Consider the following 18,615-nt stretch of genomic DNA (forward strand, 5'->3'; position numbering starts at 1 on the left):
TTTTCTTTTTTCTTTTTCTTTTTTTTTTTTAATTTGCACCACCCTGGAGAGATGCTGAGATTAAAATGCATTATCCTTAGATAACCAATGCAGTGAGTTCTGTCACTCAGAATTCAGACTATAATTCACTCTCTGGAAATTGCAGATCCACCCGAAGATAAATTTCAGCTAGAGTGCAAAAGAGCCAGCTACAGTTTTACATGCATATTTAGTTTGTATCTATGTATATACAAATCTTCTGATAAACTGCCATAAATCTGCTACCATATGTTTCAATGATTCAAAAGAGAACTGTGTGAGCATAAGGGGTTTTATTCCTCCCTCAAAATGTCACATGAAAAATAAAATGCATTCATGTCTTATCTGTTGATCTGTGGAACTTTGAAGCCCATCGATTTATTTTATTATTATTATTTCACTAAAACATGGCACATTTGAAAGGAGAAGCTACTGTTAAATATGACTGCCTCAGATTCAATATCTAAGTCTATAGCTAAAAGTACTTCAGTAAGGTTAGGCCCAGCTTTTTGGGTAAATGTTCCTTTTTTTGGGACAGCTGTATATTCAGTTCAGTGTTCTCCAGATTTAGATTTTCACATTGGGACATGTAAGATTTCCCTCTTCCTCATGCCATTTCCTGGCTTTTCTTTTGTAATTATGTAGTAGAAGTGGCTCTTAAAACTTTCTACAATGGTATTATATTCATAACAAGAGCAATTCCATTTTAGTAGCAATTCAGATATAATGGAAAGACATATTAAATTGGAGGTGATGTTACAATAAAAATCATGCCATTATAAAAACAATAGAGCATTAAAACCAGTATTATAACAGAAATATTTTAATAAAGGCACTAAATAAACCAAACAAAAGAAAACCAAGGATGAAACAGGGACAATAAGAGTTTTTTATTGCCACGCTGATTTTGTTTTGTTTTAATGTATTGATGGAATATTTCATTGCAACAGCTCCATAATTTTATCATAAATATAAGCCATAAAGCATGCTTCTTGCAGGCAGTGTAATTATTTAATTTCCTTTCCAGCGGTAGGAAAGGGCATGTGCAGTACATGGAAAAAGCAGAGTGAATTATGGACTGGATGGAAATCCCTTCCTGCTATGCAGGAGGCTGTATTTCCTGCATTTCCTCTGCCAGAGGAGATGTAGAGGGAATGGGGAGAGCTGGTCCACAAGGACCTGCCTGGGAGAGTGTGTGACATGAAGAAAACTGATGGCAGCATGGCCAGGAGTCCCCACAGTGCACCAAAAAAAAAAAAAAAAATAAATAAATAAGGGTGGGTAAAAAAATCCCTTCTGGAGAAAAGTAAATGATTGATAAAAAGTCTGCTAAGTTCCACAAAGATGCAGCAATGAAATGTGATTTAATGTTGTGCTAAACGACTTTTTAAAAGGAGTTAAACTGCTCACCTTTACCTTTTTCTCTGTGAGTAAAGCCCCCTCCTCTTTTACAGAAGAGTGTAGAGAAAACTCCTGTGTGAGATTTGCACACATGGCTTTTATCCAGAATGTGCTCAGTGTAAGAGAGATGGGGGTAAGAGTGGGGAGAGAAGACATTTCCTCACATTTCCTTCAAAACCTTACCAACAGTTTATTTTAAAATGTTATAAATGCAGTTGAACCACAGAGCACAAGTGGGGATTTTTCTACCTCAGTTTTGGGGCTCTGCTCCTGGGAATTCCAGCAAAGGTGAGGCTCTGGGAATTTGAGCTTGAAGGAAATTTTTCTGGCTCCTTGCTAGACTCTGAAGTGCTGGGAGCCCAAACTCCCATGTCCCCAGCTGGGCTCTATAGCCTTATCCCCTTCTTTACCCCTTCCAGACAACCCCCACAGATTCTGTTACAGCACTGCTAAGTTGGCTTAAATGAAGTCTTTAGGGTGTGGAAAATCATGGAAGTCATGTGTTCACATACAGTGGTTTTCAGTTCTGAGTAATGAGTTCTTCTTTATTTATTTAATAAACAATGGAAATATAAGCAATTAGCAATGAGTCTGACTGTGGGGATGGCAGCCCTTGTGATAAGCTTTATTTTTAATGAACTTCATTCCACCTCAAACCCTAAATTTTTTTTCTTCAGAATATAGTGTAGGAAATACAAGTCCTAGTACATAATAAAAAAAATAAAAGCCTGGAAAGCCTAAGAAGCCACTGAAATCTGTAATTGAAATGCAAATGGAAAGCCCCTGGCACACCAAATCAATTTTTCTCTTAATAAGAGACGGAAATAGAATGTGACATGGAAAGGTCCTGATGCTCTACATAAAGACAAAGCTTTCTAAGTGGTCTGGTGCAAAACAGAAATTCCTGTTTGCTGTAGTCACACTTTTAAACCATTCTATCATTGAGTGATGATGTGACACAATTAAGAAGCTGCTGTTTGGTTACAGGAGCCATTTTCTTCAAGGTGCAAATCTCCCTTAAGAGCATAAAACAAGCATTTCCAAGCTCACATCTGCAGTGTCTGGCCTCGCTGTGTTTACAGCTCCTCCAGACAAACTCACTGCAGGAGCAGAGACAGCTCTGTGTCTCATTGCCCTGGTTTTGCCCTGCTACTGGGAGACTGGAGCAGAGATAACCTCCCTGTGCCCGGCTCATTAGCGATGCCCAGCCCGCAGGATCGTGTGTCAGTGTCTGATCCAAAGATCACAGAAGTTAATGGAAAGATTCACCTTGACTTCTGCCCATAATTAGGGTGGAGGAGAGCAGAGAGGATTGACTTTTTAGGAACTGAATGATTCATGTAATCAATAAATAGATAAACCATTGTCAAACCAGGTATTCTCCTGAAGAGCTTTAAAGGAAACTCAACTTTCTATACAAACCTTCTATGGATGGAAAGTTTTGGACCAGAAACAGGGTGGTTTTAATGTTTTATTTCCTTTTCAAAAAACCATTCTCTCCTGCTTTATTTGAACTAACTTGACTGAAACTGATCAACCATAATTTCATTCAGAGCACAAGCACAAAGTTAGGTAGTGATATAGGTTTTCTCATGCCTCCAATCAGAACAAAGATGATTCAATTTCTAAAATGTAAGAAAACAATCATTAAAAAACCAAAGAAGTATTTTTTGATTGCAAAAGTGCTTTCTGCTGGATCAATGTAAGAATGAGGAGGATTATGAGGGTGAGAGTTCTGGCAATAACGATTATCTGTGGTCAGAGCAGGGTCAGGGGAACTATTGTGATGTTTGAAACCCGTCATGGGGTTAGCCCAGCAAAGCCTTCCCAATTTCTATCCCCTGCCCCTAATTCTGCTCAGGTCAGATGTGGTGCTCATCCCCCATGTGCCCCAGTGGCCCCTCTGCCTGAGGTACAAAGCCTCTTCTCTCAGCTCTCCATCAAAACTCACCTTGAGTGGCAGGAAGGAGGCAGTGCTGTGATGTGCTTCACACATCTTTATGTCTGGAAAAGAATAAAAGCTCCATACAGGGCCATTTAAGATTCTGAGTGCTGGATGGTGTGTGTGACCTTGATGTACAAAATGCCATCTTCACTTTTCCATTTTCCTCCCTCAGCAGAGAATAATTACATTAGTGGGAGATTTCAGTCCAAGAGCAAGCTGCTCCACTGCCGCGAACAGGAATATTCTGGTGATTGATTTCAGTGGCTTTCAGCTCACACTTGGGAGTCCTAACCCTGCACAATGGTGGGATACTGGGGGGTTAATACACTGGGGTTACCTCAGGGTACAATTCCCATGAGGACTCTGGGAAGCTCCACAGCTTCTGGGACACCAGTCTCAGGCAGGGCTGCAAGGTGTGGCAGAGGAAAGTGTGACAGCAACACTGAGAGCCACACACCTGACCAGGCAAACACTGACATGGATTTTCAGGTTTCTGTACATACTGCTGGTGTGCTCATTTGATCCTTACCAGGACAAAGGGTAATGGCTTTTGAACTGACAGATTTGATATTAGGAAGAAATTCTTTACTCAGGGAGTGGTGAGGCAGTAGAACAGGCTGCCCAGAGAGGCTGTGGAATACTTCCATCCCTGGAAGTGTTCCCGGGTCACACTGGATGGGGCTTTGAACAACCTGGTGTGGTGGAAGGTGTCCCTGCCCATGGTGAGAGGGGTTGGAACTGAGTGGTCCCTTCCACCCCAAGCATTCTGTGACTCCATAATCAGCAGAAGGTGAAATCCTGGCTGTAATCCTGAATCCAGCAAGGTGACTCTGCTTTTATCCATGTGTGATTGTGCCTTTCCTCACTGCACAGATATGTTTTAACTCTGTCATTTGTTTCGTTCCCCATACAGCACAGAAAAAAGTCTTTATTTATTGGTCTTGCCTCATACTGATTTGTTAATTATAAGGTTTAGCTGCTATATTATATAAATTCATATAAATTGTGTAAAAAGGTTATGAGGAGAAAAGGAGAAAGAAGGGAATGAAAATGCCACTGTTTCAATCCTGCTGCATTTTCAATATGAGCAGTATTTTACCTGGTAAATGACTGTCTATTATGGACTGTGCTGCATAAGTTTTCCTCCTCCTAGTACCTGTTCAACAAATTAAATACCTTGCTGTGGGTTAAATGCAATGTCAGATCATGCTGTCTCTCAAGAGATATATATAAATGGGCGGTTATTTCACAGGAAAAAATGATTCACATTCCCAGGCCATTAGGGAAATACCAGCAAAAGTTATATGGTATTAAAAATATAGGACTTGGGTTTGCAAGGCAGTGTTCAATCACTGCAGCCTTGAACAGCAGGTTAAAGTCAGGGAGGGCAGTAAATCCAGCCATGGCTCTTAAACCAGTAGAACCAGAAGCATGGATCTTGTGCCAAAAAAAAAAAAAAATAATGGGGAGAAAAGTCATTTCCAAAGCTTATTCAGAGATAAATAGGAAAAAACCTGACTAGATGTAGAGGTTCCAGCCCTCATGAGGTTGACAGGTATGGATGGAGCTCAAGCAGGCTCTGGATGTGGATGTGAGGCAGGAGCCAGGCACAGTGCTGGCCATCAGTCAGCTCAGCACCCTGACCTGGCTCTGGCTGCACACACCTGCACCATCCTGGGCAGGCAGCCCAGGGGAGAGAGGATTCTTGAAAGAGTAAATGGCTCCATCCCCAAATCAATGCTGGCCTGAAGTGTGTGAGTTAGCAACATCAGGGATTCTTCCTCTGTGAGTAAAACCTCTGAGCTGAGAAAAAGAAGATCAGAGGGAGAAAGAAGAGTAAAGCAAAATGTAGCCCATTGGAATAGCTGACCCACACATATTCCTGAGTCCTTTGCTGTAGGCAAAGCTTTAAGTTAGCTCTTTCTCTGGGTTTTTGTGTGAGGATTTGCACCTTCCTGTCATATACAGCACAACACCGCTGAGTTTGGTTAAAAAATACCATTAATCTTGGCTTATCTTAGATTTCAGAACAAAAGTTCACCCTTGCTCACACTCACATTTCACTTACTCCTGCAAGATGATGTACAGCTTGGGGATAAATACAAGAGAAAAATAAAAGAGTATTTACCCATAAAGAGCAAATGTAAAAATAAACACCAAATAAAAAGGAGGTGGATAGCTGCTTTCCTGTCACTGGACTATATATTTAACCACCTCAGAAGATTATCCTGTCCAAGTCCCTTGATCAGAACCCAGTCAGTGACAGGAGGGTGCTCAGGGCCATCTACCCTCAGGTCTTCAAAACCTCCAAGCATGGAGTTTTGCAGTCTCTCTGTTCCAAAGTTTGACCACCCTCTTAGGAACCCAGTCCTGGAAACTACATCCAGAATGACCACATCTGGTTCCTGCATCATAAGCACCCTCATCAGCTGGTACAAATCCAGTTTGGCTCTGTATAACTCTTTTTTTATTACCAAGCTGTTCCATTTTTCTGATGGCAAGAAATCCTCCTGCTATTTCCAAGCTGAGTGTATTCATAGTCCATTTGCTCCCGTGCCACCACTTCTACTAGTTCCTCTCAGGTGATGATCATAATTTACCATAATCCTTGACCATAAAGGCCTAAAGTTTTTGTTTGTAATTAATTCAACATTTTTGCAGGTCTACCTTGGTTCAAGTGTTAGTTGGTGGTTTTCTTCAGTTTTTGTTTACAGGTCTGCTGGCACTATCCTGCAGTAAGTCTGAATACAGGTGCTAAGTATAAATGAAGGCCTTTAAGGGGGAAAAAATCTATTTATTTAGCTAAACCTCATCAAAAGAAGAAGAAGATCAATTCTAGCTTCATAGCATATACACAGAAAATATCATCCTTTCTCTGGCAATTGGGAAATTCTGCAAACCCACAGCTGGAAGCAGTGATCACTCTGAACAGACACAAAGCCAGGCTGCAGTAGCTGTCAAACACCAGCAAGGGGAGATGAGGCTGTTCCAAAGCACTTTCCTACCACTTTCCAACCACTGACAAGGTCAGGGTTTGTTTGCTTGCTTTCCTCTCCAAAAAGAAAGCCTCTGGTTTGCACACAGACTCGATCTTGTACAGGCATTTGACAGCAGTTTAATTGTAGCTCATGAACAATGAGAGTTAAGTTTTGTTTCCTGTATTTCTGGCTTCCCAATTCTCTCTTTAAATGGAAAGCTCATGCTGGGGGGGGTGACACTCAGATAATGTCTCCCCAGACATCCTCAGCACCCCATGCATGTGCAGAGGAGAGCTGCTGTTACTCCTGCACACTGGAAATGCTCCTGGTGCACACAGTGGGACAGTGGCCCACAGATCTCAGATTCTTCCCTCCAAATGATGCAGGGCCTTGGGGCAGGTACAGCCACACAGCAGTGCAGGGCTGTGCCACCCTGTGTCACTGTCCTTCCACAAAAACAGCTCCACTGGACACCTGTGGGGACAGGCAGCCCCAGCCCCAGCCCTGGCCCCTCCACAGCCTGCCCAGGGGTGCAGAAGAAGAGCAGCAGGTCCATGATCCCTTCCCTCACCTGTGCAAAGCACCTGAGCATGTGAAAGGGACAAGCACGGGCAAAGAAATACCCTGTGAAACCTTTGTAACTGGTAAAGGCTTCCTTGGGTCCAGCACCATCAAAGATGTGACCAAGCTGTGTCACCCTCTGTGCTGTGGCTGCACACTGCTGAGCAAACCAGTGAAAAAAGACTTCACCTGCTACTGATGCATCTTCTCATCATTTCTGAGTGACATGAAGGCACAGAGGCCAGAACCTCTCCCTGGTTCAGCTAGCCACAATCCACACTGCTCTGTGTCATCCCACTCTGATACCACAGAACAACAGGACTGTGACCCCTCTGCAGAGTTTATTCTGCAATAGGTGATGAAGTCCTTCAGTATTTTCACCCTCACTGGTCACATATAATATCATGCAGGCCACAGAGAGGCCTGAATGGCCTGAGGACAGTCACACAGGATGCTGGAAGCAGCACGAGTTCTTAAACACAGGCCCTCAACTTTTATGCACTAATGAAAGCATCCATTTTTGGATCAATCCTTTATATCAGAGTTGCACTGTAAAAATATTGAATTCCTGGTCAGCTCCCACAGTCGTCATTGTTTGATCAGCACTGATTGTGTGCATTATTACAAGACAAAAAAAAAAAAAAATCAATCAGTCAGTGCTATATCTTTCTTCCCTTTTTCACAATGGTATCACTTCATCTCCCCCCAATGCTTTCAGATGTCTCATAACAACAGCTTGTGAGCATCTCATAATCTTTAACACTTCTTACGTAGGCCAGTGGGGTGTAACAATATTATTATTCCCATTAGAAGACCAAGCACAAGAAACAAAGTTTTTTATTCTCCAAAGCCATTTAAAACCATTAAATTCTGACAGCTAATTCCCGGAGATGGCAAATAAAACACAGTCAGCAAAGGGGCATCAGTGGGACTTATCTTCTCAAGTGGGAGTCAGGGAGCTGAGCACACTTGTAGCTGTAGATGGACACAGCTCCTCCAGGCCTCAGCATGGCCTGGGGTCTCTGTGGGAGCCTTCACTCAGCCCAGTGTCAGCCTCCAGGTCAGTGTCTTGTCCACCAAACCATCTTCAGAAGGCAGGGTTAGCAAAATGCTCCAGTGTGGAGGAGAGGGGATGTGGAACTTACTCCTGGAGACACGCAGAACAGGAGCAGTACAAAAAACTTTTAATCAAAGACTAATGATCTCTTTTTGCCCAGTTAACATTTTTGCTTTTGTGTGAAATTTTGGGGAAACTGAGGAAATTTCAGGATTGTCAGTGTTTGTCACCATTATTTTAAAGAGACTCTTCCAATCTTCCCAGAGCCGTACATTGCCATGCTGCACTTGCCATGTTCCCCCCTTGCCACTCTTCTGGTTTTAAATGAAGCAATGCCCAGGCTGAGCCCCAGGGGAGGGGGGCACAGGGGACAGGGAGCACGTTCAGTGGGTCAAACCTGAAACAGGAGTCCAGTTCCTCATTCCTATAAATGAAAGGCAGCAGAGTGCCCATCTAATGGGACACCAGAGCTACCTTAACCCCTAGGCAGGGGCTGCTGTCATGGTTTGCATACAGTGGCGTGGCAGAGGAGCTGGGTGTCCATCTCAATTATTTGTCTGGCACCCATTGTAACAGTAACTGAGAAGCCTCATGATCTTTCATGTATTTGTCCATATATCAGCCAGGTTAAGGTATTTAATTATGCCCTGTTTCATGGGAAGGAGCACTAAGGATAAAAGATATTGAGAGTATGTCTCCAGAAACCAATTCAACACCCAAGCAAGTTTGAATTTTCTAAGTCAGACTCTTACAACTATAATTTCAGGGGTGGAAGATTTTATTTACTGAAAGCCTACCCAGTACTCCAGGTGGAAAATACATTAAGATTTATGCTTGGATGTAATGCCAGTAATGCGAGAAGCATGGAAATATCTTAGTTGGGTAGATGTTGGAAGAGTCTCCTTTCCAGCAGGCATGTGATTAGTACAGCCCATTCTGCTACAGCCACCAAACCAGATTAAATCTATTTACACACCCCTAATCCCCCTCTGGCTGAGTGGTGACAGTAGCTTGCCCAGGACAGAAGTAAAATTTTCAATAAATTGGAGAACAGTTCTCAAAACTTCCAAAACACCTGGTCTCCTCCTGCACCTCAGCAGGAGTAGACAAACTCCTATCCATTTCCAGTTGGTGATCAGAAATCCAAAACTCTTGTGTCAGATGTTTTGAGTTCTCCTTGAATCAGCCTGAATGAAGGCTGATTTTTAGTGATTAAATATTTACTAGATATCCCATCCAGACCACAAATCTGGCCTGAACGTTTCCCTTGAAGCTAACCTTGATTGTCACACAAATACTTTGGTCTCCTTGACCGAGTGATATTGTTTAAGGTGATAAAATGTGAGCAAAAAATTAATGGGCTGGTTGGTTACATGAATATTCCTCCCTGAAGTATTATGGTGACATTTCTTCTCTTAATGCCTCAGTGATTTTGTTGAAGTTGTTGAATATTTTCTTATGCATTAATTAGAGATTTGAGGGGGGAAAAGAAATGTTAAAAAAATAAATCAATTTCTCATCCAGGCCTTTCCGCAGCAACCTTACCTATTGTCTGAGGACTCTACAATATGCTGAGGAAAAAATATTTTGTGGAAGTCTCTGGTTAAAATTTAGGCAGCACTCCAGTGGGTTTCAAATAGTTCTGTGAGGAACAAAACAAATTATAAATAGGTATAGCAAAGTTCTGAATGTATTTTCCAAGACTAGAGCTAATAAATTCTGCACACATAAGACACAAGCAGCTCACGAAGTTGGAGCATGTATAGAATCCAACACTAATTAACTCTGTGTGTGTGTGTGTGTGTGTGTGTGTGAACTTTGAATTGCTGAAAAAACATGTGCTGTTAATTTAATAAATCTTCATTAATGTGGCAAGTAGCAGTGACCAGCACAAGAACAATTACAAATTGACCCTTTTCTAATCCTCATAATCCTGCACTGGAGAGATGCACCTAATTGGGCTCATTAAAAGTAAACTGTGATTGCCAGGAACTCAGGGATCCTTAAAAGGGTTGTGAAGTTGTGAAGAATCCCTGCATTCCTGATCTCCAGAGCAGCAGACGTTGTTTGTTGCTTCTGGCCCACAAAAACAGCAGGAAAACTGCTGGCAGCAAGTGGTGCACAAGGCAGCAAGGAAGGGTGTGGGACTACATTTACAGGTGAAAGGCCATAAATGGGGAACATTACCATGCTCAGGTCACTTTAACCTTAAGGTGACTGCTGGGGGATGCAGACCACAAAAAATGTGGAGATAAGGGAATTAAGGACCTCTGAACTGTGATTTATTGTTGCTAAGACTTTGGGGCTGTTTCGCCAACATTTTATGTTTTGTAAGTCATTAGCAACTGCAAAATGAGTGTAGGAAAACATGGGCAAATCAATAGTGTATTACATAGGCATCAGTAATTACATAGCAGTGGGGAATTGGACCTTGGGACTTTTCAATTATTTTCTGTTGCAAATGATGTACAGGCACCTTTTGGGAAATCATGTTTTGGTCAAACACTACATATTTGCTCAGTGTGAGTCAGTGTTATGGAGGTAATCAAATAATATGAATCTTTCTGGGCTTAAAAAGTCTATCAATCTCTAAGCCTCCATTTCTGAGTCAAAGCAAAAAAAAAAAAAAAAAGTCACTGGCTTATTACACAGCCTGAACGTCATCTGGCTGGAAAACTCATGTCAGTGAATGTTCAGGCACAGCCCTGGGCATCCAATTCAATGCACACTTTTCAGAGTGTAGTTTGCCTGCTTTCAAAGTCAGTCTCCAGCTCTTTCTTCCACAGGACAAGTAAATTTAATTAGTCCTTCTGTATTCCAGAGCTACACAGATATATGTGCACTTTAATGACATCTAAAAAAACCTACTGCACGTCAGGGGCACTCTGGTAGCAGTTTAAAATAAGTGTTCCTAACTTGCAAAAAAAGGACAATAGTGTGACCTGGTGTGGATCTCTCAGAGCAGCATCCAATAGGAATGTGACATTTTACATGGGTAGATAGTGACAGGAGTAGGGGAAATAATTTTAAGCTAAAAGAGGGCAGATTTAACTTAGATGTTAGAAAGAAGTCTTTACTGTGAGGGTGGTGAGACTATGGCACAGGTTGCCCTGAGAAGTTTTGGATGCTCCATCCTTGGAAGTGTTTAAGGCCAGGCTGGTTAGGGCTTTGAGTAAGCTGGTCTGGGTGGAAGCCATGGCAAGGGGCTGGAACCAGTGGGTCTCTAAAACCCCTTACAACCCACACCATTCTTTGATTCTATGATAAATTGAATCCCACCCATTTGCCATGATCAGTGTGAGCACACACAGGTTTCAGTTTACTCTGGGCCTGCTGATGTGCAGTCACTTGCTCAATTGCCAGAGCTGCATGGTCTGAGCCCTTTGCATCATCTACTGCCCTTAGTTTCCTGCACCAAAAATCCCTTGGCTGGCTAGGAGCCACAGGAGTTTGTCCCAGTTTGTCCCACTGCTGCTCATGCTGGTGTCACACAGACACCAAAGCCCAAAGCCCAGATGCAGAGAATTCTCCTGCAGGGATGTAGCAGCTCTGCCTCCTCCAGGACATCAGGCAGATGCTTCTGAGCAGGCTGAGGTGGAAACATGGGAGGCACTTCATGTTTCATTGGAGCTTGACTGCAGAAAGAAGTGGAAGTGTCAAAAAGGATTAGTGTGTCAGTGGTTAAAATGGTTGTGGCATGAAGGGACTGAGGGCTGCCAAAACCAAAATAACAAGAAAGTGTCTCTGAAGGCACTCCTGATGCATTGCTTTGACAGATGTGCAGCTCCTCACTAACTGCAACAGCCAGTGGAGAGAGGCTCGTCTGCAAGAACCTCTCTGGCCTGGGATCAGGAGGAGATTTGGGATGGATCCTGCAGGTATTTTATTCAAAACCAGCTGATTTGGTCAGATCAGAGACATTTGTGCTGCTGCATCATTGCAAGCAAAATGAATGGGGCTGAGCATATGAGCACAGAAAACACCTTTTGTGCTTTTAGACTTTAGCAGGACCCAGGTGTGGTGGGTATCAGTGATTTGGTGGCCTTCAGCACGAAAATCCAGATTATCCCACCACTGGAGTGTCTGCACTCTCTGGACAGTTACAGATTGCAAGTTTGGACACTTTTGCTGGGAGCTCACAGAGACCCACCACAGGCACTTGCTAGAGGTCAGTATTCTTTGACTCCTTTAGCTGATGAAGGAGAATGAAGGTTTTATTCAGAAGACATCCTCAATTCAATCTACCTTCAGAATTCACCCCTTTCCTTCCATACTTACATGGGAAGTACCAGAAAAAGAAATTTCTGGTTGAGCATGCAGGAATGTTCATCCATTCCTGTTCCATCCAGTCCACCACCCTCACAGGAATTCTACTTCCATCCTGCATCAGCTTTTACCCAGATATACCTCTTTTTACTCCTTAGTCTAGGAGCTGTGGAGCCAGGAGCTGTGTTTGATATGGGCATCTCTGTATCTCTGCTGCATGTCTGATCTGCCATGCATCCTGCTCTTGTTTTCCATATTTTTACCTGCCTGGCAGTCAGGCTCTGGACCATTCACCAAGAATGTGATAGCCTTGTATGCCAGCTGAGATAACTTAAACAGCACTGAGACAAAAATTTTGGGGGAATTGGAAGATGAAATAGTACCAAAAAAAAAAAAAAAAACCCACAAAAATATAAATGCAGCTTGCTATTATGTAACTTCTGTTTCTGCCTGATTTTTTTTTTGAGCTGTTTTTCCCAGAAAATAGAGTGAAATAGAGTGAAACCATGATGTTAGATGTGCAGCATAGCCTGTGTAGTGCTCGAACTCCCTGCTGCTTCATATTTATTAATTGAGAAATCCTTGGGCAAATTGCCACTCAAGCCTCAGTGTTGATAAATTCAGGAGTTGCTGGCACTCCAGCAGCATGCAAAGAAGCTGAACAGGACTGATTACAGTGTGCAGCTCTATCTGCAGAAGGTTGATTATATGGTTTGCTTCCTAATTAAATATCTAAGCATCCATTTACTGAGGAAAGTGAAATTGAGGAATCATCATTTACAGCAGCCTTGTGTGGAATAAGAGAGCCAGTGTGAAAATTCCTGGACCACAAAGACACTGTATTGGCCAAACCCTCTCCAAAAAGCAGGCTGGAGCACAAATGCAGTTTTGCATAATAAACCTTGCCACTCACAAGAGAGATGAAATTGGATGTGGAAGAAGCAGTAAAATCAGCTCTGTCTCAGCTTCTGGTATGGGCTGGGATGGAGCTGTGCTGGTGAGCAAGAGCTGCCACAGCATCATTGTCTGCTGGCACCTCACAGGGGCTGCCCAGAATGCAGCAGAGGGACTTTCTGAAATGATGCCTCAGGGGATAAAAATCTCAGTTCCAGCTATTACTCCTGAAGGATGGCGTGCAAGTTGCTCACTGTTCGGAGGAGGAGAGGCAAGGGGGAGGGAGGGAGGGCAAATGTCTCCAGCAATGTCTTTGCTCTTGTTCCCTCAGTACTTTGTCACTCCCCCTTGATGCTGAATCAGACATTTACAAGCATTCCCAAACATAGAAATTACCATATGGGCCCAGCAGGATATCTGGGAATGATTTCCCCCTTCACAACTACACATTAGATCTCATCCTCATCTTTAGCATTTAACCGCATTATCTCTAATGTGAATAATTAAAAATTAAAGTAAAATGGCACTGCAAGTTTTTTTCTGTGGAGTAGTTGTGGAAGCTAAAGGATGTTGGCATAAGAATAAATTACTATAAATTAGCCATCAATAACTTTAAACATGATGATTAGGATGCAGGAAAGTCTGAAAAGGGCTTCTGAAGGACTCTGGGCACTGAGAGTTGCTCCACTGTGTGAAATCTACCACATTTAGAAATGGAACTGTATGATATGATTGCCTGTAATAGGGGACTGGATTAATGCCTACTGCATCTTTTTCCTTCTCAGTCAGCGTTTAGCAAGTCTCCAAATTAATTTCTTCATTGCTGATTTTAAGGACTGTCATTTTGAGACAATACTATCTCCATTAATTATGTCAATATCTTCACTGGTCAAACAATGCCAGGGAAAAAAAGTCACTCAAATGCTTGAGGACCAGAACTAAAACAAGCTTTTGCTTCTTTTTATTTCACTTGGATGAACTCCTGCCTTGTTATTGTTGTTGTTGCTGTTTTTCAGCTCAGCTCAGCCTGATACAGTTGATGGAGAAAGTGTGAGTGAACAATTAATGGAAAGAAAGGAAAGGCTGAGCAGGACCAACATCACCGGTGGTGATCCCAACAATGATTATTCTGCTTTATGATACTGTTCAAGTTCATGCTTGGACAACTTGGGCGAAATCATCACCTTTCATTGCATTTAACAGAGCTAATTCCATTTCGAGTTGAGGCCAGGTGAGGATCTACAGAGCTGCTTCTCAAAAAATCCACCTCTTACATCAAACATAGAAACAAACCTCCATTTTCCTTACAGCCCTTTGGTAGAAAAAAGGCCACCAGACAAACACAGCCCATCATTAGAGTGTCTGTGGTACAGCAGATGGTATTTGCAAAAATTAAGGGAATGTTATAAGCATGAAATTATTAGGGAAAGGCACAATCAATACATGGGAAATGCATAGAGTTTAGCTCCAAATTTAGAGGTGAGAAGAATATGATGCACTTCAGAGATGAAAAGAAACTACAAAAATAAACAAACTGCATAGTACTGGACTATTAAATATTATTACCCTACCAAGAACCCAAAGTAATACTGAGAGTTGACTATATGTGGCTTTCTATAAAAAAATAGCATATGGTTCAAAGGAAACCACAGTCACATAAAGTTAGCAAGTTTATGTAAATAAAGAAAACAAATGCAATAGAGACTTAGGAGCAAGTTTCTCTAAGAATAAGTAGAGGCAGAGAAGCACAAATGGTTCAGTAATTCCCAAGGAGCTGGTTGGTGCTGATTGTGCTATTTAAGCAATGTGTCTTGTAGGTTACTAATGCGAGCAACAGTCTGCCTGCTGCATTTTAAATTACCAGCCACTGCCAGCCCATTGTTTTATGTGATTCCCCCTCTGAATAGATATATTTATTCATAAATAGCTGGCTGTTCAGTGAGTCTCCCTCTGCTTTGTGGAACTCACTAAACCGTATATTCCCTCAGTCAATTTGCACCAAAAAATCCCTGTATGAGCTGCTGTGAGCTTCATTCAGTGAGCCAACAGTGGGTCACCATTTAGGTTAGATTTTAGGAGGGAGTTCTTTACTCAGAGGGTGGTGAGGCAGTTGAACAGGTTGCCCAGAGAAGCTGTGAATGCCCAAGCCCTGGAAGTGTGTAAGGCCAGGCTGGATGGGGCTTTGAACAGTCTGGAGGGTTGGTGGAAGGGACCACTACCCATGGTGGGGAGGTAGAAATTATGTGGGGTTTAAGATCTCTTCCAACCAAGCCTTTCTATGACTCAATGACCTGTGAAGCCTGAAATAGGGTCAAAATTTTGTCACTAAATTTTGCTGCTGGTCACCAGACCTGTGTCAAGAGCAGAAGGGTTCCACAGAGGCATTAGAAGAAGCAAAAGGGTTAAAACTCCGCTGTGTTTATTGCATGCTGCAAAATGCTGATATCTGTATTTTCCTGTACCACAAGTCCCTTTGGCTTGTTTAAGAAAAAAAAAATATACAGCTTTTGGCGAAGGAACATTCTGGTAAAGGAACAGATGAGTTGCAGAGGTGACCTGGTGGCTCTCCACAGATGCCACCAGAGCTGAGCATATTGAACTAATGCTCAATAAAGAACAGAATTATTGAACAGTATTGAACAGAACTAACGTTCTATCACTGCACAAGGGACCCACATGGTGTTGGTGTTGTAGTCAGCAGTGGTGTCAGTGAAACAGAGACTGGGACAGAGCATCTGACTGTGGCCTCCCTCTGTGCAAGGGCACCGCGCTGAGCCCATGGACCAGGGGGCACAAGAGCCAGAGGCCACCTCTCCATTGCATAACCACCAGGTAAGGAGAGAAAAGGAAGAAGGAGAACCCATCCATCTTTTAATAACAAGCATTGTAGCTACTCTGAGGCCTGGCAGGTGACAAAGTCATCCTAGTAGTGATAAGACACTGCCAGCTGATGTTTGCCATGCTGTGACAGTGCATCCAAACCTAAAATTGTCATCACACAACACCACCCTCAGCCATGGGTCGTACCAGGAGAAGAAGTTCAGATTAAGAACTTCACAGTCTGCACATAAAAAAGCAGAGCTATCACTGGGCTGGTAAGGCTAAGGATTAATTCCTATTTTTATTCTCTTTCACTTGTGTCTTGCATTTGAACAAGAGCTGAATGCTTGGTAAGATGAAGGGTTCAGCATACAGCATACATTTCTGAGCTGAGTTATTACCTCTGGTGCCTGGAGCAAAAGTTCCCCCTGGGATGTTTGACAGGATATAATGCCTGACTTGATGATGGAAACAAAAGAAGTCCTCTCCATGGCAGATTTAGTCTCTTGAATTTACTGATAATGCACTCTGCTCCAATAAATCAAAATTCCACTTCACCCACTCAGATGTCGGTTCCGTGCACTGCTGGCATACATGAAAATGCAAACCTCCCATGAAAGTAAAAGAAAATCTAAGTAGTGTTCTGACAAAGAGAGACTTCAGAACAGAGTGGAAAGCCTTGGTTTACATTTAAAATTAACTCTCTGAAACACAGTAGCAGAGAGATTGAAACAGGAAGAGGTTCTGGTGCAGGGACATGCTCACCTGGGTAGTTCTGCACTGAGGCTTCAGTATGGGGTCAGTTTTCCCTTTGGTAACCCCTCCTTGCCTTTCCCCTTGCAGCCCAGAAAACTCACCAGAGAGAACTCACATTCAGTGCAAGGTCACCCCAGAGAGATCTCCCCCTCCCCTGCCTCAAGCAATATGTATTAAAATGTCATTCTGGCCTTCAGAAAAAGCAATTTTCTCTGCCTTAGTGCAGGGCAGGTCTGATCCACCATTCTGGATGGAGACATCATTGTCAGAGCCAGTCCTCCCTGCTGTGGAGAGAGGAAAAGGCACCTGCAGGATAGGATTCACCCACAGCTTATTTATTTTAGGGGTTTTAATTACTGTGGATGAATTGCCCCTAAAAGCACTTGTTTGTCTCCCTTGACTGCAGTGGGGGCCGGGGGTGATGCTCTGAGCCATGGGGCACCTGCATGGCAGCAGATATCTGAGCAGCTGAATCCTGACTTTGCAGTTAGTGAGAGAAAGTGTTTCCTGGGGTGGGAGAAATCCTACATCCAGATGAGCAAGGATTTGCCAGTCAGCTGATATGAAGTGGAGCTGAACTTTCTTTTTGCATCTTTTCCACTTTATGCTGGAGAGCATGGAAAGAGGCAGGAGAGAAAGGAAGGGGGTGCTGTGCTTAAGGCATGAGAACGCGTTTGGGATAAGAATTTCGGGAAATATGCAGAAGTCCTGGCCATTTCAGACAGAGCACTTGAACCCTCGCAGCCTGCAGTTCCCAAGGCAGCTGAACCCGGTGTGTGCCCAGCAGTGAAACCACTGACACTGTCTCCTGCTCTAGCCCATTCCCACTCAGAGTGGAACCCAGCCCCTGTGTGTTCCCAGCTACATAAAACACAGATATCTGACCTAAGGTAGGCATCGTGGCTCCCTGCAGAAAGCTCTTAGCTCCCCCCTAGGCCAGGGCAGGGGTTATCAGCTCATCTGTTTTAGAGCTCTTGGAATGGGATGAGCATGGTGCTCTCTGTGACTGCCTGCACCTCTCCTGGCTGGTTATTCCATTTGCTAAGGAGGATAAATGCCTCTAAATGAAACTCAGCAAAATACTGAGAGCACTTGGAATGCCCCCTGTAGAAAGCAGATTGAGGGCAAATTTAGCCCATCCACGCACAAGATGGCAATCCTTGCTCGATGGGGAAACCCTCTGCTCTTTCCTCTTATCCCAGACCTTGCAGGGAGTCTGGCTGGTGATGGAGGCTTCCCAGCACTCAGTGAGGGGAGTATGGAGCTGGAAGCCAAACAAACAGAACAGACTGAAGAAAACCAGCCTGTGTTAATTGATCCTCAGGTCTCAGCTCTCCTTAAATCAGCAGTCTGTACAGCCAGCCACAGCCTGCTTGCATGTTCCTATATATCAAACAAGAATGAAATGTTGACAGAAGAGCTGAATTTCATGCACTAATTCAAGAAGCAGCCTGGTTGAAGAGATGTCAAATATCAAATTTAATTCCTCCAGCTCCCCCATTTCAGTGGCAAACTGGGGCACAGTCAGCTTCCCCTAACACAGGGCAGGGTGTGCAGGATGATGTGCAGGCTCAGGGTGCTGGCCAGGCACAGCCAAAGTGCAAAATCCCTGTCCCCTCCACGCACTCGCTTTGTGTGGGGAAGGAGCTGCTGTGCGTGACAGATGAGAGCTGCAAAGCAGGCAGGTCAGCACTGTGGTGAGGGTCAGGGCTATTTCAATGGCTGGAGATGCTCTAATTATAGTGTTGGGAGGGCTGGAAGCTGCCAGGTTCGATACGGGAATAATGCGACAGGGAGATTGCAGAGTAAAGACACTTGTTTTGTTCTTGGTCGCTTAACTCAGGGACAAAGCCTTTGAGGAAGGAAAAACAAATTTAAGGTTATAATTCAGTCCCAAGAACACTGAACATAGATATATA

The sequence above is a fragment of the Pyrgilauda ruficollis genome, unplaced genomic scaffold (assembly GCF_017590135.1).
Source record: "Pyrgilauda ruficollis isolate IOZ18807 unplaced genomic scaffold, ASM1759013v1 scaffold38, whole genome shotgun sequence".
Lineage (NCBI taxonomy): Eukaryota > Metazoa > Chordata > Aves > Passeriformes > Passeridae > Pyrgilauda > Pyrgilauda ruficollis.